The 25,857-nt window shown below is 40.3% G+C and overlaps 1 protein-coding gene across 7 annotated transcripts in view; it reads right to left on the bottom strand.

Moving 5' to 3' along the window:
* LOC102521913 (vomeronasal type-1 receptor 1) overlaps positions 1 to 25,250 on the bottom strand; it is a 46,419-nt gene extending 21,169 nt beyond the window's left edge. For 3 of the 7 annotated variants that reach the window (XR_004322256.1, XR_004322254.1, XM_032485446.1), the window contains exons 1-2: positions 23,737 to 25,250; positions 23,278 to 23,394 (exon numbers count right to left, since the gene is read on the bottom strand). The gene's annotated coding sequence lies outside the window, so the exon portion shown is untranslated. Of the gene's footprint in view, positions 1 to 23,277; positions 23,511 to 23,736 lie in introns of those variants that run through there. The other 4 variants (XM_032485449.1, XM_032485448.1, XM_032485447.1 and 1 more) reach the window with 4 other exon arrangements.
* Between the last annotated feature and the right edge of the window lie 607 nt (positions 25,251 to 25,857).

Genomic DNA, 25,857 nt, shown 5'->3' on the forward strand with positions numbered 1-25,857 from the left:
TTGATACTGATCATATTATTTTTTGTCACTGAAATTTTGTCAGGCTTCCCAACGTTAAACGTACTACTTTTCCCATTATATTTAGTAAATAATTAGAAAATACTTTGAAACTATATAAATACATTGATCCATAACAATCTGTCATCGCCAGCTTTAAAACCACTGATGACTTTCTAACTCTCTCAGTCTAGACATACTAGTTGATGTTCTACTGCGGGGGAGACCCCCGTTTCTTCTATTGGTCCTTCGTTCATTTATTCTTTCATGTATTCACATCCACAAGGATTCATGGATTCCTAGATATTTCACTGGGCTGTAAGAGGCGATTGTCAGTTGTAGACTGTGATGCTTGAGTGTCCCCGCCTGCGCCGGGGAGGGCTTCTTAGAGCTGCTTTGTCCTCCGGTCATGTCACCACTGTTCTTGGGGTACTTCCTTCTGGTGCAACGAGAAAGCACAGACTACTGCTTGCAGCTTCCTTGCACTGCTCGGCAATCAGCCTTTCCTCCATCGAGTTTTTTTAGTTCCTTTTTGTGGAGAGTGGTATTGAGAAACCAAGTTCCAGGCAGGAGATGGATTTAATGCTGCTGGTGAGCCACTGCCTCTAGATTCTCTCAGAATATAATGAAATTAGGTCCACAAATGTTATCCATCCAGGGATGCAAACAAAACTACTGGTCAGAGTTCAAGAAATCTATATATATTTAGATACGATAATACTTACATTAAAAGGAATGCACAAACTTTACCTGTACAATTTGAAGACTCTGGTAAATGCATTTATCCATCTAGTCCGTGTCCCACAAAAGGCATCGATCAGTTCCACGATGCCAGAAAATTCCCGCTTGCTTGACTTTCCCTTTAGAGAGGCAACGTTTTATGTTATTCTAAAAACGCACTTAGGTTTTACTTGTTCTATAAGAGGAATTCATTTTCAAGAACCACTTAGAACTATATTGTGTCTGACTTTTCTAACTCCTATGAGATTCATCCAAGATGGTCTATTAGTAATTCACTCCCTTTTACTGATGAGTAGGATGCAGTGTTTTAAAAATATGTCAAAAGTGTTTACCTGTCATCTTGTTGATGGACATTTGAGCTGTTTCCAGTTTGCAGACGTTAAGATTATGTATGTTGATCCATAGCTTTAAGTCCTGTGTGTGCACAGACTTATATTTCTCTTGGGTGAATACATTCAGGTGGAATTGCTAGTTCATGTATTTAATTTTATTTGATTAATTCTTTGAAACTTTAAAATTATTTAATTTTATACTTTTATGTTATTAAAAAGTGACAATCTTTTTCCACAGTGTCTTGGCCATTTCCATTCCCACCATCGACATCTGTAAGATGTAGTTACATTCCTGCCAGTATTTGGTGTCATCGGAGTTTATCACTTCATGCTTTTCTACTGTATTTGTAATGGTCTATCTTTGAGGTTATAATTTGCATTTCCCTGACTGATAAAGTTAAAACTTTATCAAGTGCTTTATGACCTTCAGACACCTTCCGTTGTAAAACGTGCATTCAAGTATTCTGAGCATTTATTTAATGGGCTGTTGATGTTTTTATCACTGAGTTGTAGGGATTTCACAGACTCTAGGTTCAAGGCCTCTACTCTGTGGGATACAGGATCTGCTTCATCTTCCCTGTCCAGTGTGATCTGGTGTAAGTTGTAATGATTAGATCCATGATCCATCCTGAATTAGTTTCCTGCATAGCAGGAGGTAAAGGCTTCCGTTTACTTTGTTTCATGTGCTTCTCCAATGGTTACAGCACAATTTGTTGAAGATTTTTCCTTCCCCAGTGAATGACCATTTTGGCAAATCAGTTGAGTCCAGGTCTACACTTATTTCTGGAATCTCTTTGTCGTACACTCATCTGCTTCTCTACCTTAAAGCCAGCCTGTTATACTGTTTATCATACCTTTATTGTCAGTGTCACAGGTTTTTCTTCTTTTTAAATATTGTTTTTTCTATTTTAGGTCCTGTGTTTTTCCATATTAATGTTACAGTAAGACTGTCAATTTCTACAATTAAAAGTGCTTGCTGGATAATAACTGAGATTCTGTTGCACTATTTATTATTTTATGAAAAATCAATATCGTTTTTTTTGGAGCGGAGAGGGAGGTAATTAGGTTTGTTTATTTATTTATTTTTAGAGGAGGCACTGGGGATTGAACCCAGGACCTTGTGCATGCTAAATGTGTGCTCTACCACTGAGCTATAACCTCCCTCCTGAAAAATCAGTATCTTAGAGTCAACTTTTCAATATGTTTATTTCCATCTATTAAGTCTTCCTTAATCTCCCTCGGGATTCTTTCATTGCTTCAAAGTTAGTTTAGATGCATTTTGTTTAATTCAATCCCAGCTAGTTTATATTTTTATGCTACTTTAAATTTAATTTCCATATATTTGCTGTTTACATATAGAAATAAAAATTTTTATAGGTTGAGAATGGATCCTATAATCTTGCTATGTTCAATCCCCAGTACCTCCATTAAATATGTAAATAAATAAATCTAATCCCCAAACCCCCCCCACCAAAAAAGGATAAAATACTGGGCTGTAGAAAAATGAGAAAAAAGTTATTAAAAAACATTAAGGCAGGGAAGGGGGTGGGAAGGCATAAATTGGGAGCTCAAGATTTGCAGATACTAACTAGATAAACAAGTTTATACTGTACAGCACAGGGAACTGTATTCAATATCTTGCAGTAACTTATGGTGAAAAAGAATATGAAAATGAATCTATGTATGTTCCTATATGACTGAAGTATTACTCTGTACACCAGATATTGACACAACATTGTAAAACTGATTATACCTCAATAAAAATATATATACAAAAAAACCCAAGAAACAAACCAAAAAGACATTAAATTTCCTGATTTTGTTCATTATACTCAGAATATGTGAGATAATGTTCACTCATTTAGGAAATACAACCAAAGTATCCACTGATGAAACGGCTCAGTGTTCCCAACTTACTCTCAAAATGGCTTTTAAAGAACACTCTGTACACATGGAGACACAAAACATTTATACAACCAAGATAGATGAATCTTCATTAATTTTATAAAGAATACCTACCAAATTCTCTTAACAAATATTGTTACCTCAAAGTTGATTGTTAAAATATTCCCGAGATTAGGACCAAAAGACGACACACAGCCGCTCTGCGCACTCACACCGCGCGGTGCTGGAGGTGCTCGCTCACGCGGTAAGGCAAGACAGTGAACGTATGACAATCGGAAAGGAAGAAAGCTGCCGTTCCTCACAACCTCAGCTGCTTCCTCAAGTGCCATCTTCACTCTGAGTCCTACCAGGGACACCCATTACTGTGTCAGCCACCCTAATCCCCTGTAGCCTGCTCCTGCTGCTTTCTATAGGCTTCGCTGCCTTCTGATATACCAGGTATCCGAGGTGCTCTGTTTATTCTATGTTTCCATCAACCACAGTGTAAGTTCCGAAAGGGAAAGTTCCTTTTAAGTTTTGGGTTCTGATATATCTCATATACCAAAAAAAAAAAAAAAAAAAAAAAAAATAGTGCACGATCCACAGAAGGTATGCAATAAATATTTGTTGAATCAGATTTCCCGTTCGTTTGTATCACTTTGGAAACTTTTTTTGTTCTGCTCATTCCCTGTTTCTACTTTCAACTTCAGAAGCCTTAGTGCCCTCTTGAATGGGAAAAGACTAGACTATAATTTTGTGTTGAAACCCTCATGATGGCTAAACACCCACTGGAACCACGTGTTTACTTTCATTCTCTTACTTTTTAGACCTCAGTGTCCTCTGCTTACCTGCCCTTGAGATCGATTTTAATTTTTACGTTTCATGAACAAGGTGTTCCCCAGGTACTTCGGTAACTCCTGCTGGAAATTTTCAGCTGGAAATTAGTTTCCAGGGATGTACACCAGTCAACAATGTTGCTCACAAACAGCCTCCAGCCCCCTTGCAAATACCATCACTGCAATTACAGGTGGAATAACAATCCCTCCCCGGCAGAGCGATGAGATCATAGAGCCCACATCCCTTTCCCCTGGTACCGATGCCCACCTTCCACGCCTGCACAGGTGCTGGGCCTGCCGCTCAGCGGTCCTGGGAGCGGACAGCGCTGAGCGAGGAATGCTCCTCTTCAGGTAACGTCCACGCTCTTAGAAGGAAAATATCTCAGGAAGTCTAGTCATGCCTATTCTTGCTGAAATACTTGTTTTCCAAGTTTGAAACACATATTTTTATACATGGATATGTAGGAAATTTGTTGGCTGAGGAAACCAAAGGCAAATGACCACCCACCTGAGGATGCTCGCACACTCCGGCCCTTCCAGTTACAGCCCTCGCTGAAGTCCCCTCTCCCTTGTCCCCGACTACACATACTGAACCTCGCAAGCATGCGCTCTACAGGCTTCACGCTACAGGCACATGATGCACAGTCAGGCGGAGACGGTGGGCTCTTCACCGCTGAGCAGAGACCTGGTACCAGTGTGACAGGTGCTGGTACAGGCTTTTCCTCTCTGGAGGAACAGCCTGGGCTTAACGGGGTCTATTAAGGTCTCTACATTTGGGGGGTGGTAATTAGGTTCACTTATTTATTTTTAATGGAGGTGCTGGGGATTGAAGCCAGGGCCTTGTGCCTGCTAAGCACACGCTCTACCACTGGCCTGTACCCTCCCCACTCTGCATTTTTAATTAGTATAAGGTTCTTAACATTTTCCTGCCATTTAGATAAGTCAAAGTCTCATTTTCTCTCCTGTTTTTGGAAATGCCAACCATCTACAAACATAAATATTGGGGAGGGAGGAAGACGGTGGACTTCAGACATAAAGGCTAATAATGAAGTTAGTGGACTTTACCAATCTTGAGGTTTAAGTATCGCTCTGCCAGTGGGTCACCCAGAAGTGCCTGGGCACTGCCATCTTTGTGCAATTATGATACCCCAACTTCAGTAAGTTCCTGGGTTGTCCAGTCTCTTCTCCCTTCCACGGTCCTCCAGCTCCCTCTCCTTCCCCTCCTTCCACCTACTTTAAGAAGAGGATTTCAAAAAGAACAACAATCTAACCAGAGACCCTGAATGAAGGCTATTTTCTACTCCCTCTTCTGAAAGCCAAAGTCCCTTAATTCTGATCTCCTCTGTGGATCCACAGTATCACTGTGACCAATAGGAAAGCATGGGCTTTTATTTCCCGTGAATCACTGCAGTTCTTCAAGTGTGGGTCGCCAGTAACCACAGCAGCACCGTCTTTTTATTTTAAAGAACGTTCTTAATCCTTAATTAATTATAATTCCCACAGTATATCTATTGACCTACTTTTTATTACTTGCATTCAATTACTGATTTATTTTTCAAAAGATTCCCAGATACACAGGTTGGTGTGTATACTTCTCAAGAGCCAATTTTCTTCCCTCAAACTTTAATTCTAGCTGCCCTCTTTATTTCAATTGTGTAACTAAGTTAATATATTGATAACTGAAATATTAGTGCAAAAGAAGTTACAAAGTATTTCTATAAATCCTACATGAAATAGCCCCTAAAATTGGAGGGTTTTTTTTAAATGCTTTTGAGGTAAAAGTGGGTGATGAGACCATACACATATAAATACATAAATCACTGAGTACTCAAGGTTTTCAACACCTCTCAACGTCCAGGCTAGTTTAACAAAGTACCAGCTGTAAAATTACTAAGTCCTGGGGATGTACTATACAGCATGGTAAAGAATTACTAGTTATAAATCATGCTTGATTAATTATGGGTGGTGAAAGCAAATTAAAGATATGTAAAGCTTCTTTCAGAGGAATTTTATCCAAAATAAAATTGGGGCAAATTAATGTATGTAATAGTTAAAAATAGTCAAATGTCATCTCAAATTCATTTGTAATTTTCTGATGATTCGTGAGACTATGTTAAAAGTTTTTATTTTTCCTAAGGACTGCATCTTCATACATAACATCAGCATTTCTTTTGTCTTTTGTTTACCTGTTTGGTATCAATACTGAAGGTGATTACTGATACTTTTTTATGTCCTACTATATTCTACTCTGTTCAGTATTTTAAGTTAAATATTTTATTTAGATTAATTTTAATGTGTGATATATTTCTTTTGCTTTCATTATCATTTCATGAAATAATCTTTTGTTTGTAGCATATGTAGTATTGATATACTCTAGCAAAGATTATATAAAAATGCAGTCAATATTTTACCCGTGAGTTTTTTTTTTTTAGGTCCTATACATTATTTAAAGCTCTCTAAGGTGTGAGATAAAAAATTTACTTCTGTTTTTCAACCACTATTCTTTTAATACTGTGTAACAAAGTAAAATAATTATTTTTCCAACTAATCTTAATTGACTTTTATTTAAGGATAATGTGTGTATGTGTATGTTAACTGCAGGCTTCCTGTTTCATACCATCTCTAATTCTACACATGAACATCCGTAAAGGCAATTGCTAGCAGACTCTGTCTTTGTTAGGGGAAAATTCTTTTCATTGCAAGTTTCAATCTTACTAATTTTTAAAAACATTTTTAAACTGTAGAGAAAATTAAGAAAGACTGACATTCAAATAATATTAGATCAACACACTTATGCAAATTGAATGACTTTCAATATTAGAATTCCCCTTTTAGTTTTCAATGTACCTCTCTACTGATGTACATTTTGTCCTGAAGTTGACACATAAAACTAGTTCTTACTTTTATTTCAATATCCCTTTATCAGTTTCTAGAATAAATACTCAATTCCTTAAAAACTTAACCACTGTGAGATTCTAAAGTGACCCCAGATGTTTGGGAAAGCTTCCTCACTTGGTGGTCGGAGAAGACCTTCTAGAGTTACACATTTTTTTAAGATATAAATTTTCTTCTAGTGAGAAACTGCATTTTCTGAATACAGCTGACGTAATGGGAATGGTAATTACCTGGGAGTTGGTCTAATGGAAAAATATACAATATATATTTATGCTTCAGATAAAATACAGGTCAAGGTAATGAGAATTCTTCCAAATGAATGAAAAGTATAGACTCCTCCTTAAATGCTTTGCATTTTTATTTCTGTTTTTTTTTTTTAATTTTAGTGAAAGCCTCACTTCCAAACTACGTCAAAATACTTAATTTCAAAATATTTTTATCACTGTTTTTCTGAACAGTATGGTCATAGGAAATTTTAACATCTTTGTAGATATTTTTGCCTTGATACATTTCAGTAGAAATATATAGTCCAAACATTTTTTAAAGTTACTTAAAGTCTTATTACTTTGTATGAATAGGCCACACCTCTTTTTACATAATGAGCCTTATATATTTTATCATAATTTTGCCTTTGAATTTTATGAGTTTTAATTATACTTAAAATGAATATTGTTAGTTACTTATGTAAAATATGTATATCTATCTAAAAGCAAAAACTGTAACGCAAGAGCAGTTCATATACAACTAGCTTTCATTTCTGCTCCTCCAGCTTGGATTGTCTATGCATCTGTATGTCATTCATTTCATATGGGTTTGGGGCTCATTCTTATACAGATTTTAAAAGCAATTAAATACACATACATGCATGTATTCATATCCATATTCATTATCAGAACCATAGGAAATTGTAGCATACTCTGCACTCTCTTTCCCATTCCCTGTTGTCTTCTCATTTACTTAAAAATATATCCCGGAAATAATTTCATACACATGTATAGAGAGGTTCTTCATTCAGTTTTACAGACGCTGATGTTTTATTGTGTGAATGGTACATTATTTATTTAAACATTCTCTTTTATTGGACATTTAATTTGTTTCCAACATGGGACTCAAATTATTTATTTATTTTCGGGGTTTTTTTTTGGAGGAGGAGTAGGTGTGTCTGATTTTTTATTTTTAGGTGACGTGCTGGGGATCAACCCCAGGACCCTGTGCATGCTGCACATGCACTCTACCACTGAGATATGCCTTCCCCCCCAATATGGGGCTCTAATGCGCTTTGAACCCATAAATACATATTAACGTCCATTTAAATTGAGAAAATGTTTTGCTTAAAGACGAGGAAAATGTGTTATATTTATCATTAGGAACTGCTGGGTGGATGAAGGAAATACATTTTTGTTTATGTTTCTACCATTTTTGGACTCAAATTAGCCACGTCCCCTAGAGGCTGGCGTGATGGGCTCTGCCAGCCTGGACGCAGGGACTGCCTTCCTCACTCAGACGGGAGCTGGGATCCTGGGCAACTCCTTCCTCTTCAGTCTTCTTAGCTTCACTCCGCTCACTGGACACAAGCTGACACCCACAGACATGATACGCCACCAGCTGGGCTTAGCCAGCAGCTTGGTCCTTTTCTCCAGAGGGATCCCACAGACAATGGCAGAGTTTGGATGGAAAAATTTCCTGGACAATGCTGGGTGTAAACCTGTCGTGTATTTACACAGAGTGGCCAGAGGGGTGTCCCTCAGCCCCACCTGCCTCCTCAATGGTTTCCAGGCCGTTAAGCTCTGTTTGAGGACCTGTAGGTGGATGGAGCGCAAAATGAGATCCCCAAAGTGCACTGGCTTCTGCTGCTCCCTCTGCTGGGCCCTGCACCTCTCGGTAAATGTCTTTATTCCAATGAGAGTAGTTGGACCAAGAAACAGCTAAAACGTAAGTGCAAAAAAAACCCCCAAAACTACAGATACTGTTTTTCACTCAGATCAGATTTCCAGTCGCATTGCATGCAGGCATATTCTTCTCCTTTGATGCTGTATGTCTGGGCCGCATCACGTGGGCTAGAGGCTCCACGGTCATCCTCCTGACCAGACACAAGCAGCGAGGCCAGCACGTCCTCAGCAGCAGCCGCTCCGCCCGAGCCTCCCACGAGGCCCGAGCCACGCGCACCATCCCGGCCCTGGCGAGCGCCTTTGTCTTCTACTTGTTCTCTTGCACTTCAGCTCTTTATGTCACGCTCACGGCGTCACCAGGTCAGCGGCTGGTAGACCTCCCCGTGTTCCTGGCTTCGCGCTTCCCGACTCTCATCGCCAGTGACATCCGTATCTCACGACTCTTCTTTGATTTCTGGGCCAGAATTTCATTTATTGCTGATCTGCCTGAACAGCTATAATTCATCTGATTTGTGCAGTTGGGTAAATAATAAATTTAGTATTTTAAAAACCTTTAATGAATATAGGTGATTATTAGATGCTAAGAATTCTGCTAGGAATCTGTGACACATGGAGCATAAAACCAAACATACTTCCACTTTCCTAGAACTTCTAGTGTTACCAGAAATTGAAATCATATACTCAGTCATACTGAACTTAATTTATGCTTCTTTGTAAAGAGTGGAGAGTCCTGGGAAAGCTTTGAGGAAGTACAAAGCAGCAAAACATCAAATTTTGTGATCAAGACTAGTATTGTTGTGTACTTGTTTTTCATAGAGTTACCGGAAAATTTGAGTTTTTAAAGCGTTGTATTCAGTAGTCCCAGGGAGAGAAAAAGCACTTGTAAAGACCCCTTAATTGCAAGTCACAAGGAGCCCCCGGCGACCTGACAACGTCTGCCACGTCCGGTGCTGATGCGGAGGGAGGGGGACTGTGCTGGAATGTGAAGCAGTACACACACGTGATGACTGGCTTGGCACAAACTAGCCAAGCATTCTCATCTGTGTTGTAAGAATAGTAAGTCCAGTTTAGGTTTAGCCAGACGGACAACATCAGCAGCTCTGATTATTATAAATTATTTTTGTAAATATTCAATTAAATACATATCTATTGTAAAAAGTTACATTTTCACCTTTTTTAATTTTAGTTGATTTTTTAATTGTATTAACTGATCCTAAAAAGTGAATCACTCTAATTTCTGTAGGGTCAAGGTTTTGTTACTTAACATTCCCTTTTTATGCTCAGATAATGCAAATTAATGGCCAAACTTTTAGTATAACTTAAGTTACATGTTCCTTCTTTATTTTCCCTGGTATTCAAGTGACAAAGAATCTTCTTTTCAATTACCTGATTATCATATCCTTGTCATTTAAGACGTCTCAAGTTCTTCTAAGGCTTTTAATATCCCTGTGTCATTCTCCTGGCAAATCAGATATTTCACATAAATGTTTACAGTTAGCTACATAATGTCTTGAATTTCATTTTATTTCCTGGAAATATACAACCTTTAATCTTTTGTACCAAAATTATGACCTTAATCCAGAGCTATCTTACAATTTTTGATTACATATCACAGTGGTCTTCAAAGTCAAACACATATCAGAAAGAAAAGCAAGTCTGTGAAACCCAGATTGTGGGCCCTCAACTCCAATGTTTCTGAACTAGTTGGTCAGAGACAGGACACAAGAATCTGCACTTCTAACAGGTTCCCAGAGGATGCTATGATACTCGCCCAGGAACTTATCGTGTGACTCACAAGTCTAATTTTTATTAAATTTCACATAATTTCTATGAATTTTTGTGCCCAAACTTAAGCTTTATTATGACACTGGTTTTGTCATTTCATTGACCAATTCTTTCCAGATTTACAGTGAGGAAAGGAATTGGTATCTTTCATTTGATGCTGATTTAAAATATTTATACTTAGCAAATAAAACTCACTAGCAGCGGGGGAGGGTACAGCTCAGTGGTAGAGTGTGTGCTCAGCACGCACTGGGGTCCTGGCTTCAATCTCAACTTCCTCCTCTAAATAAACAAACAAACAAACCTAATCCCTCCCCACAAAGAAAAACAAACCAAAAGAAGCCTCACCAACAGAAGTGACATTACCCAAAGTGGTGGCGTAGGGAATCTGCAATCCCTGCCCTGCCACTAAAGCAGAGATGACTCTGGTTAAAAAAACTGTCAGAATCAGCTCTTTCGGGAATCTGAAATCTAACATGGAAACTTACAATCACGAGGGGAGTGTTTAATAAACAAAGAAGTTGCCAAATTTTGGAAAACGATATTGCAGTCTGTTAACTCACCTTCCCACCACCCCCACCTCCCCGGGTTTGCTGATGACTTGGGGGCATTATGGAACTTGTCCAGAAGACTTGGGGCTGTGAGCTGCAGCATGTCTGACCACTCCCAGGGGATCAGCTGAGTGATCTGCCTCTGTTTTGCCCCCTCCCAATAGTCCCAGAGCAGCAGTGACCTTCTGAGTGCCATCTGTCAAAAGCACTTAAAGACAAATATCCTGGCTGTTTCTCTAAAAAGATCAACAAAATTGATAAGCCTTTAGTTAGACTGACTAGAGGAAAAAAAGAGTGAAGACTCAAATTACTAAAGTCAGAAATCCAAGTGGGTCATTATTACTGATCTGGCAGAAATATATACAAGTAGGAGGCAACGCTGCGAACAAGTATATTCCAATAAAGCAGATGGAAAGTTCCTACAAACAAATAAAATGCCAAAACTAACTCAAGAAGTAGAACATTTGAATAGACCTACAAGAAATAAAGACACTATTAACAGTAATAAAAAAAATCTACAAAGAAAATCCCAGGATCAAACGGCTTAACTGGTAAATGGGAACAAACATTTAAAGAAGAAATAACACTAATCTCTCTCAAACTGTGGGGGAAAAAAAAAGATGACCAACAGGACGCTTCAGAACTCATCCTACAAGGTCAGTAGGATGATGCCGAAAACAAAGACATCACGAGAAAAGAGTCCTCCAGAACCGTATCCCCTATGAATAAAAATACAAAAGTCATCAACAAAATGCTAGCAAAACAAACCCATCAGGGGGGTTCAACTTACAGAAATCAATCAACACAACACACCACGTTAACAGAATGGAGGGGGGGAAACCCCAAAATCACATCGACTGATACAGAAAAGCTTCTGAGAAATTCAATGCCCTTTCACAACGATGAAAACACTCAACCTGCTACAATTACCTCATAAAAGGATTTATGAGCACCCCACAGGCAACATCATGCTCGATGAAAGACAGAAAAAATCTCCCCCTTAGATCGAGCACACGACAGAATGCTCACCTTCACCACTTCCAGACAACATTGTACTGAAACTTCCAACTGGAGCAATTAGTCAAGAAAAAGAAACAGAAGGCATCCAACTTGGAAAGAAATCGGCAAAACTATCTCTATTTGCAGATGACACAATCTTACAGGTATAAAATGCCAAAGAACACACACACACACACACACAATTAAAGCAATAAATGAATTCGGAAATTAAATGAAAAGCAATTCCATTTACAACAGCATGAAAAAAAGAAAAAAACTTCGCAATAAATTTAACCAAAGTGGGGGATGTGGGGATGGGTGAAGTAGGTGAAGTAAGAGGAAGGAACTTCCAGTTTTAACATAAGTCATGGACATGTGATATACAGAATACAGAATATAGTGAATAACACTGTGACATCTTTCTAGGGTGACAGGAGGTAACTAGACTGATCATCGTGATCATCTTGAAATACATATAAATGTTATCTCACTATGTTTTACACCTGAAACTAACACTGAGTGTGAATTATACATCAATGAAAAAATGTCAACCATGTGAGGTGACAGATGATTGTGGTAATCGTTTCACAATGCATATGCACATTAAACCATCATGTCGGACACCTTTAAAAAAATGAAATAGAAATAAAAATCAATTTAACCAAGTAACTGCGAGAGGAAGATTTCATATGGGGATGGGGACCTAGTCTCAGTGGGACACATGTGGACTTCAGCCAGAAGCTGCCTTCTCCCTGACTTGGCTGCGGAGGCCACTCTTCAATGCCCCTCCTCTCCTGGGTCTCAGATTGGTCTCCAGCTTCCCCCTCACGTATAGACTCTCTACTCTTGGGGCAGCTAAAGGAAAGTTAGAGGAAGGCCGAGCTGAGACCTGTTGGGTTCAGGCAAAAATGCAAAACACAGATACTTGCAGAGCAAGGACAACAGGAAGCACAGGACCAGAGCGAGCAACACTGAGCTCGGTGGCCCTCAGACATCTCCACCGAGAAAGCATCGGGACCTTTGACTGACAAAGGAAACAGAAACAAGACTGTGAAAGAGAGATGCCTGTGCCAGCAGAATGTGTGCGTAAAACCCAGGAGCAGACAGAGAAAGCTCAGAAGGGGCGGCTCCCGGATATTTCATACTGAGTCATAAATAGTGCCGAAAAAGATGCAGCTCTCTGCCAAGTGCAGATGACGCAGGCGTCGGGTGGGCAGAGGCTGGGGGAACACGGGACGAAGCTGTGCTAAGCGCATTTTCTCAGATTTTGTATTTGGCACCCAGTAATTGCGGAGCCGAACTCATGCCCAAAGTTGTTTACAACTCTCTTGCGACCCAGGCATGCAGAAGTCGCATTACAAACCCCCCAAACAGACCTGATGTCTGTTTCACTTCCTGCCCAGTACAGAAAGTCGGAGCCTAAAACACTCCCTCCACCGTGGTAACAAAGGCGCAGGCCTGAGCTCCCCCTTGGCCCTCCTGCCTCCTGGCTGGCCCTGGCCCTGGCCCTCTCCACACGGCCCCGGGTGGCATGGCTGTACCTTTCTCTGCGGAAATGTGAGTAATAAATGCTTCTTTCAAAGACAGCTGTCTCCAGGCTTGTTACCTTCCCATACATGACTGACACACATTCTGGGTACAAATTTTAGAACAGACGGTGCAGCGAGCAGGGTCGTTCAGGTACAAACGGTGATGACAGGCCTCCCGACAGCCCTCGGCTTATTGGCTGAACGCACTCACTTGCACTGTGGCTGCATCTACTTTGTGCTCTGTCTCCTGCCTTGGTTTTTCACCATAAAGGAGCTTAAGGTGACAGAGCCTGGGATGCCCTGTTCCCAGCTGGCACCTGCTCATGCTGCTACAATAAAACACCACAAGTGGGATGGCTTCAACAGAAACTTATTGTCTTGCACTTCTGAAGCCTAGAAGTCCAAGATCAAGGTGGCGCCGGAGCTGGTTTCTAGTGAGACCTGTCTTCCAGGCTGCTGCCTCCTACCTCCCTCCTCACAGCCTCTTCTGGGGACACACAGAGAGCCAACCTGAGTGTCTTTTCCTGTTCTTCTCTTTTTCTTTTTTCTTTTTTTTTTTTTAATGGAGGTACTGGGGATTGAACCCAGGACCTCGTGCATGCTAAGCACACATTACCACTGAGCTATACCTTCCTTCCTTTTCTTATAAGGATGCCAGCCCTATCAGATTAGGGCCCACTCTTATGACCTCATTTGACCTTAATTATCTCCCTAAAGGCCTTATCGCCAAATACCATCCCATCTGAGGTTTCAATACATGAATCTGGGGGAGGGGACACAAGTCAGTCCATGACCGCATCCTGCCTTGGGTTTTAAGATGTATCTTGTGTGCCAGCACTTGGAGTGACTGGCTAAGCTACCCCCACAATGGAGCAGAGAGGCTTACTGCCTTGCTGACTCTTTATTCTGCTCCACAGGCCTGGCCAACTGCAGAACACTAGGGCCACCCACGTAACTGCTGTGGTCTGGGATCCCTGGTCCCTAGCTGGCCCTCCTCAATGACACACAAGTCGATCCCTTGATTTCTATCATCTGGAATCCCCTGCTGATAATCCCTTAGAGTGTGGGCACGCTGGGTTCCGGGCCACACACGGGCAGATGTGTGCAAGGCCTCCTCCCCGTGAAGACTCACGGCACCGGGCAAACACAGTTGTGGCTCCGAGCTTAAATTGCTCTCATGCTGCCTGCCCCGCTGACGTCACAGTTCACTGGATACAAGGGATCCCATCCACGGAGACTGTGGCCCAGTGAGGGATGAAAGAGAGAAAGGGGAAGGAGCACTCTGTGTCCTCCACCCAGGACAGCAGGGGCCGTTTCTCAGCGCAGCTGTGCCTGCACCTCTCCCGGTCAGCGTGCGGGCGCTTCTGTGCCCTGCCCTGTATCAATGTGCTGAGTCGCCACTTAAAACCAAGCTGCCCAAGACCAGGATGAGGCACTGCTGCTTTCCCAGATGCAGACCCCAGCCCTCCTGAGGTGGACTGTTTTACCCTAGAAAGGGAGGCTGACCCTCACCACAGAGGCAACTCGAGACCACCAGGAGTTTACCAGGAAAACACCCCCAAAAGGGGGAAAAAAAATTTGGGGACTAACAGGAGACAAAAAGGAAAAAAGGTAGAAAGGGGGAAACTTTACCATTCTGGACATATAAGCCATTGTAAAAGATACTGTTTAAGAGAGAAAAAGAAGAGGGGGAAACAGAGTGATCATGCTGCAGGTGAGCTGTCCCAAGAGACTGCTGCCTACATTAAAGAGAATAAAATAATGCCACCTGCAGTGACATGGATGGACCTGGAGACCGTCATACTAAGTGAAGAAAGCCAGAAAGAGAAAGAAAAATACCGTATGATATTGCTTACATGTGGAATCTAAAAAAAAGGCACAAATGAACTTATTTACAAAACAGAAACAGACTCGCAGACATAGAGAACAAACTTATGGTTACCAGGGAGCAAAAGAGGTGGGGAGGGGTAAACTGGGAGTTTGAGATTTGCAGATACTAACTACTATATATAAAGTAGATAAACAAGTTTCTCCTGTACAGCACAGGGGACTATATCCAATATCGTGTAGTAACGCATAATGGAAAAGAATATCCAAAGGATTATTATGTGTACGTACATGTGTAACTGAAACATTATGCTGGACACCAGAAACTGACACACTGTAAACTGACTATACTTCAATTTGTAAAAATGGAAATAAAAAACTATATGGCAAATAACAGGAACTCAGTAAATACTTGAATTAAAAAAAAAATGAGGCTGCTGCCTAGGGGCACTGGGCCCTTCCCCATCCTCCCTCTTCCTACTATCAGCCAGAGGCAGGAACTAAAACACATGGTTTCAGGAGATTACATGTCAGAATCAAAAAGTAAAATAAACTTTAAAAGAAAGGAAAAAGAAAAAGAAAAAAGAAAACCCCTAGACAGAGGGTAGAAAAGATAATTAAAGAAATGATATGTTTTATATACTATAATTCAACATAAATATATGCTAGACATGCATATATGATACAAACTAAATTAAAACAAAGATCCTTAATTTGTCCCAACTGCAAACCTAAAATGTATATACAAAAATATATATACTAAAAAGATTTATGTAACAAAAATATAAAATGGGAGGGACAGATACTAGAAATAAGGAAACAACAATCCCAAAGCCTGTGGAAGGAATCCACAAACACACAGAAAGACACAAGATATGAGGTGGCAAAGGAATATCTCCCAGGCCAAGGCACAAGATGAAATCCCAGAAGAAGAAGTAAGTGATGAGGAGATAAGCAATTTATCTGACTATTAAGAGTATAAAGCAATGATGATAAAGATGTTCAGAGAACTCAAGAGGAGTATAGATGCACAGAGGTAAGTTTTTAGCAAAGAGCTGGAAAATATAAAGAATACCCAAACAAGAGTTGAAGAAGAAAATCACTGAAATGAATAACACACTGGAGAGAACCAAGAATAGACTAAATGAGGCAGAAGAACGGATCAGTGAGCTGGAAGACAGATTAGTGGAAATCACTATTTCAGAACAGAAAACAGAAAAAAGAATAAAAAGGAATGAGGACAGTTTAAGAGCACTCTGGGACAACATGAAGCACTCTAATATTTGCATTATAGGGGTCCCAGAAAGAGAAGAGAGAGAGAAAGGACTTGAGAAAATTTTTGGAGAGAGAATCACTGAAAACTTCCCCAACTTGGGAAGGGAAACAGTCACCCAAGTCCTGGAAACGCAGAGAGTTCCATACAGGATCAACCCAAAGAGGAACACACCAAGGCACACAGTCATCAAATTGACAACAATTAAGGATAAGGAGAAAATATTAAAACTAGCAAGAGAAAAGCAACAAATAACATACAAGGGAACTCCCATAAGGTTATCAGCTGATTTTTCAGCAGAAACTGTACAGGCCAGAAGGGAGCTGGACAATATATTTAAAGTGATGCAAGGGGGAAACTTACAACCAAGAACACTCTATCCAGCAAGGCTCTCATTCAGACTTGATGGAGAAATCAAAAGCTTCACAGAAAACAAAAGCTAAAAGATTTCAGCACCAGCAAACCAGCTTTACAACAGATGTTAAAGCACCTTCTTCAGTCATCAAACCATAAGAAAAGAGAACAAAAAGAAGAAAGAGGGGAAAAAAAAAAGAGAGAGAGAGACCTACAAAAGATTGCTTTGGCTGTTCAGGGTCTTTTGTGGTTCCTTATAAATTTTGGAATTGTTTGTTCTAGTTCTGTGAGGAATGTCATGAGTATGTTGACAGGGGTTGCGCTGGATCTGTGGATTGCTTTGGGTAGTATGGCCATTTTGATAGTGTTGATTTTTTCAATCCAAGAGCACAAGAAATCTTTCCATTTCTTTGCGTCATTTTGGTTTTTAGTGTATAGGTAATCTCCTTGGTTAAGTTTATTTCTAGGTATTTTGTTGTTTTTGATGTAATGGAAATGTCTCTGCCAGTTATAAAATTCTGGCTTTTGAAGTGAAAAAAAGTGAATGAAGGGCTGCAAATGGCAAAACGTCCTTCTTTTTTACGAGTGAGTTGTATTCCATTAAATATATATATATATATTTCATATATACATATATGTATGCTGCCTCTTCTATCTATTCAACTATCGATGTGCACTTAGGATGCTTCCATATCTAGGCAATTATAAATAATGTTGCTGTTAATAGCAAGGTGTATATATCTTTTGGAATTAATTTTTATTTTGTGGTTAGCTTTATTCCTTCGATAACCATGAAAGTTAAAAAAGCTCTGAATGTTCTTAGAAACAATGAAGGGTACATACATGTAAATTAAAAAATACATGTGCAGGGAAAAAAAATGAGCTATCAAGCCATGAAAGACATGGAAGAAACTCAAAAGACATATTACTAAATGAAAGAAGCCAGTCTGAAAAGGCTACAAACTGTATGATTCCAACCAAATGACATTCTGGAAAAGGCACAGCTACAGAAACAGTAAGAAGATTGTGGTTTCCAGGAGTTTTGGGAGAGGGAGGGAGGGAGGGATGAATAGATGGGGCACAAGGGATTTTTAGGGCAATGAAATTACTCTGTGTGATACTATAGTGGTGGCTACATGTCGTTCTGCATTTGTCAAAGCCCATAGAATGTACAACATCAAGAGTGAACCCGAATGTAAATGATGGAATTTGGTTGATGATAATGTGTCCATGTTGGTTCATCAATTGTACCAAATATGCCACAGTGATGAGGGATATTGAGGGTAGGAGAGTATATATGTGTGGGTGGGGAGGGCTCTGTGGGAAATCTATTTTCTGCTCAGTTCTGCTGTATACCTGAAACTGCTCTAAAAAAATAAAGTCTGTTAAAAACAAAACAAAAAAACAACAAAAAAGGAAAAAAAAAAAACAGATAAAATGAGCATTGATTGGCTTTTGTGCCTCTAAAATGTAAGTTCTATATTAACTTTACTATTTGGACTTCATACTGGGGCTCAAGCTCTAGTTACACCTGTGAACACATTATATTTAAGCAATGGACGCCTACAGTCTTAGGAAGATAACTAAATATAAAATAGAGGAAAAACTACATATGCCTCAGAGTCTTGCCTACATTTCCCAAACGCACGATACCCATTGCCTTAAAATATTACATACTAATTACAGACACTCTAAAACAACTGATAGTAAGTTAAAATTAAAGTGAGCTTTGGCACTTAAAAAATTAACTTGACAAGGGGAGAAGGGTGTAGCTCAAGTGGAAGAGTGCGTGCTTAGCACGCATGAGGTCCTGGGTTTAATCCTCAGTACCTCCATTAAATAAATAAGCAGACTTAATTCCACCCACCTCCCAAATTTTTTTTAAATAACAGAAAAGAAAGAAAAAAAAAAGAGGAAGAGAGAAATTTCTCTCTTAAAAACAAACAAAAAAAAATAACTTGATAAAATGGGACCCATGGAATCCTAGCTAAGATAGTAAATATGGTCTCATATAAGTTAAACAGGGCTTTCAAAGATGAAAACTTATTATATAAAATCTAATAAAGGGGTGATTGTCCCCAATATTTCTCCATTTTACAGCCCAATTTTGCTGTTCTTAAATCTGGAAAAACTAAAGGGCTTCTCCATGATGGATAACTACAATCTTAAAGCTGTGGTCCCATCCATCAAGGCCCCATACTCAATAACCAGTATTACTAAAATTGCTGACTCTGCGCAGTCAAAACCAGTAATATTTTACTCTTGAAGATTTGGCTAATATGCTCTGTTCAGTGCCTATTTCAAAGGCCACTCAACTGCAGATTGCCTTTACCCCCAAAGGGACAAAACATACCTTTTCGGAACTCCCCATCTAAGACCTCAACAGCTCTGCCATCACACACAGTCTTAGCAGACGAGGCCTCCACTGCATCCACCTTTCTCCAGGAGCACAGGTATAACAGCATATTGGTAATATCCTCTTCCAAGGGAATTCACTTGACACACTTATCAAAGATGTATGAATTGGGGGTGGGGGTGTACAGCTCAGTGGTAGAGCATGTGCTTAGCATGCAGGAGGTCCTGAGTGCAACCCCCGGTACTTCCATTAAAAATAATAAAGTGAAATAAAGTAAAAAATTAAAAAATAGAAACAAGACTATTTTAAAAAAGGATATATAAGTCCAAAAGCTTAAGAGTACTTTTTGTGTTCCAGTGGCATGTTATTCCTCATTTGTAAATTTTACTTTCAAATTAAAGTCCACGAACACTCCTGTTAGTACCCTCAGACACACCGTCACACACACGTCCTGCCTCCTGGGACTTTCTGAACAACTTATGATGGCTATAAGTTGGCCAAAGGCTGCTTCTGCTTTTTTTGGGGGGGGGGGGAGGGGAGGTACTTTTTTATTAGGTTTATTCATTTATTTGTATGGCCATACTGCCCAAGGCAATCTACAGATTTAATGAGATCCCTATCAAATTACCCAGGACATTTTTCACAGAACTAGAACAAATAACTCTAACATTTATATGGAATCACAAAAAACCCAGAATTACCAAAGCAATATTGAAGAAAAAGAACGAAGCTGGAGGAATAATCCTCCCAGACTTGAGACAATACTACACAGCTACAGTAACCATAACAGCGTGGTATTGGCATAAAGACAGACATATGGATCAATGGAACAGAACAGAGAGCCCAGAAATAAACCCACACACCTATGGTCAATTAATCTTTGACAAAAGAGGCAAGAATATACAATGGAGAAAAAGACAGTCTCTTCAGCAAGTGGTGTCTGGAAAACTGAACAGCAGCGTGTAAATCAGCGAAGTTAGAACACTCCCTCACAACATAAACAAAAATAAACTCAAAATGGCTTAAAGATTTAAATATAAGACAAGATATAATAAAACTCCTAGAAGAAAACATCAGTAATACATTATCTGACATAAATCTCAGCAATGTTCTCCTAAGGCAGTCTACCCAGGCAATTGAAATAAAAGCAAAAATAAACAAATAGGACTTAATTAAACTTACAAGCTTTTGCACAGCAAAGGAAACCATAAGCAAAACAAAACGACAGTCTACGGACTGGGAGAAAATATCCGCAAACCATGCAATTGACAAAGGCTTAATTTCCAGAATATATAGACAGCTCATACATCTTAATAAAAAAAAAAAAATCCAAAAATGGGCAGAAGACCTAATCAAGCAATTCTCCAATGAAAACATACAAATGGCCAATAAGCACATGAAAAGATGCTCAATATTGCTAATTATCAGAGAAATGCAAATCAAAACTACAATAAGGTATCACCGCACACCAGTCAGAATGGCCATCATTCACAAGTCCACAAACAATAAATGCTGGAGAGGGTGCAGAGAAAAGGGAACCCTCCTACACTGTTGGTGGGAATGTAGTTTGGTGCAGCCATTATGGAAAACAATATGGAGATTCCTTAAAAAACTAAAAATAGACTTACCATATGATCCAACAATCCCACTCCTTGGTATGTATCTAGAGGGAACTCTAATTCAAAAAGACACACGCACCCCAGTGTTCATAGCTGCACTACCTACGTACAATAGCCAAGACATGGAAGCAACCTAAATGTCCATTGACAGATGACTGGATAAAGAAGTAGTGGTATATTTATACAATGGAATACTACCCAGCCATAAAGAAGAATAAAATTATGCCCTTTGCAGCAACATGGATGGACATGGCAATCATCCTTCTAAGTGAAGTAAGCCAGGATAAGAAAGAAAAGTATCATGTGATATCACTTATATGTGGAATCAAAACAAAAACAAAAGCCACACACAAATGAGCTTATTTACAAAACAAAGACAGACTCACAGACATAGAAAATAAATTTATGGTTACTGAGGAGCGAGGGGAAAGGGGTGGGAAGGGATTAACTGGGAGTTCAAAATCTGCACCTCTCGGGGAGTGATAGAAATGTTAGGTATCTTAATTGTGATGGTGGTTTCATAGGTGTACACACCTATCAAGATTCTTCAAATTGTACATCTGAAATATGTATAATTTACTGTATACAAATTATACCACAATAAACTTGTTTGAAAAAAATAAAATTCTAGTCTGGCAACCAAACCCCTGGGAGTCTCTATCTTGCTCCAGGCCATTTGGCTGGCTCATACCTCACACCAACTTCAGCAATTTTCCCATTGTCTCTTCTATATTGAATGGGAGACATGTTTCACTTCCACGTATAGGAAGCCCTTTAACTATGTCTCTCCCTATCTTCATAAAACTTGATCTTGCTCATCCCATAAGGGCTGAAGGCAAGATGGAGGGCCCTGAGATCCTTTAACCACAGTTTATCACCTGGACTATATGTAGCTGCTCATTTGAGCCTAAAAATCCACCACAAAAACAAAATCCTGATCCAGCAGTTCCACTCCTGGGCATTTATCTGAAGGAAACAAAAACGGTAACTCAAAAAGATTCATGCCTTCAGGGGGTGGAAAGGGATAAACTGGGACTTCAAGATTTGCAGATACTTATTACTATATACAAAATAGAAACAAGTTTATACTGTATAGCACAAGAAAGTATATTCAATATCTTGTAGTAACTTACGGTTAAAAAGAATATGAAAACAAATATATGTATTTCCTATATAACTGAAGTATTGTGCTGTACACCAGAAATTGACACAACATTGTAAACTGACTGGACTTCAATAAAAACGTATTTAAAAAAGATATGCACCTCCATGTTCACTGCAGCAGTATGTACAGCAGCCTAGGCATGAAAGCAACCTGAGTGCCCATCAATGGATGAATGGACGAAAAATGTGGTGTGGTGTATACATTCACATACAATGGAAAATTATTCAGCCAAAAATAGATGGAAATCTTGCCATTTTCAACAACATGGACGGACCTTGAGAACACCATGCTAAGTAAAACAAGTCACAAAAAGAAAGATACTGCATTATCTCACTTATATGTGGAATCTAACCCTCCCCCCTAAAATAAATTCACAGATACAGGGAACAGTCTTGTGATTGTCAGAGGCTGGGGATAGGGAACGAGTGAAATGGATGAAGATGGTCAAAATGTACAGTCTTCCAGTTATAAAATAAGTTACTGATGATGTAATGAACGGATGAGTATAATTAATACTGTACTGTATATTTGAAAGCTGCTGAGAATAGATCTTAAAATTTCCCATCACAAGAAAAAATTGTAACTATGTACAGTGATGGATATTAGACATATTGATCATTGTGCAACATATACAAATACTGAATCACTATGTTGTATACCTGAAACTAATATGTCATATGTCAATTACATTTCCATTTTTAAAAATACTCATATTTTGAATAGGATTGGTGACTGCAATTCACAGAATGAAATATTGTTGGCAAACAGATAACAGAAAAGCCAAATGTGTTTCATTAATTTTATCCAAAGATGGTGAGGGTTAGGGTGAGTATTTCCAGAACTGATAGATACAGAGGAAAGGGCAGTGTGGAGAAAAAGAAGGGTTCAGCACAGAGCTGAGGCAAACACCAGCATGTTGGTAAATTACCTGGGATGAATTAGTGAGCTGGTTTCCACCTGAAAAATTAGTGCTCAATCACATTGAGAAGCTACAGGTTGCCATGCAGAATATGCCCAAATGCTAGAAAGGGGGAATTCTGCAGCAAATAGTGATGTTTCTCTGTTTCACTACAACCATAGAAGGAAAAATACTGGGCTGAGTATATGTCCAGTATTGTGGACAAGCCCAATTATCCATCCTCTTTCCTGGATTGTGTAGACCCAAAACTAAAACGGAGTCACTTATACGACGGACAAAATGAAGTTGGCCAACACAGCTGCATTAAAGAAAACCAAACTTAACCTTACCTGACGCAGCTGCAGGAGTTTACAGTTCTTCAAAATCAGCAGAGGATACCAGCCAATTCTCAAACTCCAAGTGTGTTCACACCATCTCTGGATTTCCTTCTTCCTGACTCAGCTACCCTGATCCAAATACGAAAGAAGACCAATCAGATGAAAAAGTCAAATTCCCACATTAACCCCATAAAAATCCCTCAGTCTGTGAGCAACTGAGAACTCAATGCTCCAGTATCCTTGAGATTCCCTCCTTGAAGGCTGAAACCGTTGCAAAAAACTCACCTTTCTGTCTAGAGTGTATACCTACTTCAACTTTAACGTGAGTACCCAACCCCCACACCTCGTGGCCTTTCTCTTGTTTTCTGAAACAGCCTACACTCTATGCAGTATTTATCTAAATAAATCTACCTTTACTCAAAACAAACAAACAAACAAAACTCTCTCATCTTTCTGCTCCATTCTACTTACTGCGCGGTTTGGATTTTCGACAGCCATATCCAGGTTGCTGTTGTGAACACCATCCTACACGTCATCATCTCGTTCACGTGAGGCGGGGCCGCTCTTTAGCAAAAACCTTTCTCAGATGGGAATAATTTTTCTCAGAGTGGTTTTACTAATTGCTACACCATCTGTAAGTAATATAAGACCCCAAATATCCACGTCTTCTGAAACAGTGGGGCAACCGCTCTAATACCTGACCCCTGGCTACGGTTATCGGCGTAAGTACAACGCATGGTGTAATAAAGCTCTACCCTCCCCACCCTGCACTGCCAATTCGCTGGGCGTCTGCAGGGGAAACGGACGCTTGACCGGTCCCCCGACACAGCAAGTGCCCGTCAGCTCCCACGGGCCAGCACACACTACCGAAGCCCTAACCCACCTGCGGATATCCGCGGTCTCACCCAGGGCTCCCGGAGACGAGGGCCTTCCGGTCAACTTCCTGCGCTCGCGCGCCTGAGCCCGCGCTTACAACTCAGTCAGCGTTAAACTCCCAGGAGCGAAAACGCCGAGGGCCGAGAACTCTTCCCACGCCTCCCGCGTCCACGCGCGGTGCTTTCTGGGAGTCGAGGGTAGTGGCGTTCTCTGCGCAGGCGCACCGTGACCGCTGATCTCGCGAGAGAAGGTATCTGCGGAGGAAGTGAGCCCGCCCACCCGTGGAAGGTAGAGAATCTTGGCTGGAGACCTGGTTGGTTGGGCCTGGCGGATCCCGGAAGCAGGCGGTACGGTTGCCTGGAAACCACAAGCTTTCCGCTTGAACGGATTCTCTCGTTTCGTGGGCCTGTGTCCACCCGCATTAACTACGTTCCCATCTTCCCTTGTAACTGGGCCCAGTGATTATATGGCATGAAATCCCACGTGATACCCATCAATGGCGGCGCATGAATCTGAAGGCTGAGACGTGCCTTCTCCAAACTCTCCAACGGTGAACGGGGAGAATTTGAGACCTGCTGCTGAACATAATAAACCTTTTTGTGGAGGAGCTCACACAATTTGCCAGTTCGCCACAGTAAAATGCTTCATGCGAAAGACAGGATGTGAACGTGAACAGGGGTCAGCTGTGGTTGGTGGGGAAAGGAGAATGCCAGGTACACTATTCACGTGTATCTAAATTTCTTCACAGGTCGGTATTGTTTTACGTTTGAAATTAAATTAACTATTGTCATCTCTGAGTGGCCGGAGCAGAGGAACGTCTCACATTCACTGGATCTGAGCTTTTAGGGACAGGGATCTCGCTTCGGCCATTCTCTGTTATTTCCCCTGCATGGCTGACAACTATAGAGCCCTCAGGAATGGGATATTTCTCTGCCCTGATATTTCCTGCGTCATGGAGACAAAAACAAACAAACAAAACCCCATAGCTTCAGGGTCAGCCAAGGAGGCTGAAGAGGGATTCGAGGAGTTGAGCTGCCCAAATGGAAAAATGTGCAAGGAGCAGCCATACTGCGAAACAAACTGCGCGAGGAGCTGACATGGAGCGAAACAGCACCTTATTCTAGTTCAAGAGGGCGCACGCCCGCGTGGCGCACTTGTCCTACTTTTATCTATTCTGCTCACACATGTGCATTATTCATTTCTTTGTTCAGACTACTTACATAACGCTACTAGCGCATGCGTACCTTTACTTTCTTTGTTCATAAAGCTTACATAACTGGTGCATGTGTACATTTACCTCTTACCTCATACACAGGCAAGTTGTGGTGACCTTGAACCTGGGTCCCACGGCCTACTCAGTAAGGCTGCTGACATTCAGCCTACTTGCTTCTCCCCCACAGTGAGGGATACACCTAGGTCTGTCCATATCTCCACCTTCAGCCCTCAAACAATGTAGCCTGGGAAGAAGACTGTGAAAACCCCTAAGAATGTTCTCCAGGCTCATTTGGTCAAATGTTTCAGACATCCCAGATATCCAGAACAGAGTCTGAAAGTTGGCGTCAGTCTCGAAGAGAAGTCCCATTTGTCTCAGACATCTCTTCTGAAAATAGAGGACCAGAGCGCATTACAGGAACCCATCGACTTGTAGCAAAAAAACTAGTGGACTTACCTATGTGTTTTTGTATCTAAAATTCTCAAAAATAATAATCATAACCA

Source organism: Camelus ferus, chromosome 9 (genome assembly GCF_009834535.1).
Source record: "Camelus ferus isolate YT-003-E chromosome 9, BCGSAC_Cfer_1.0, whole genome shotgun sequence".
Classification (NCBI taxonomy): Eukaryota; Metazoa; Chordata; class Mammalia; order Artiodactyla; family Camelidae; genus Camelus; species Camelus ferus.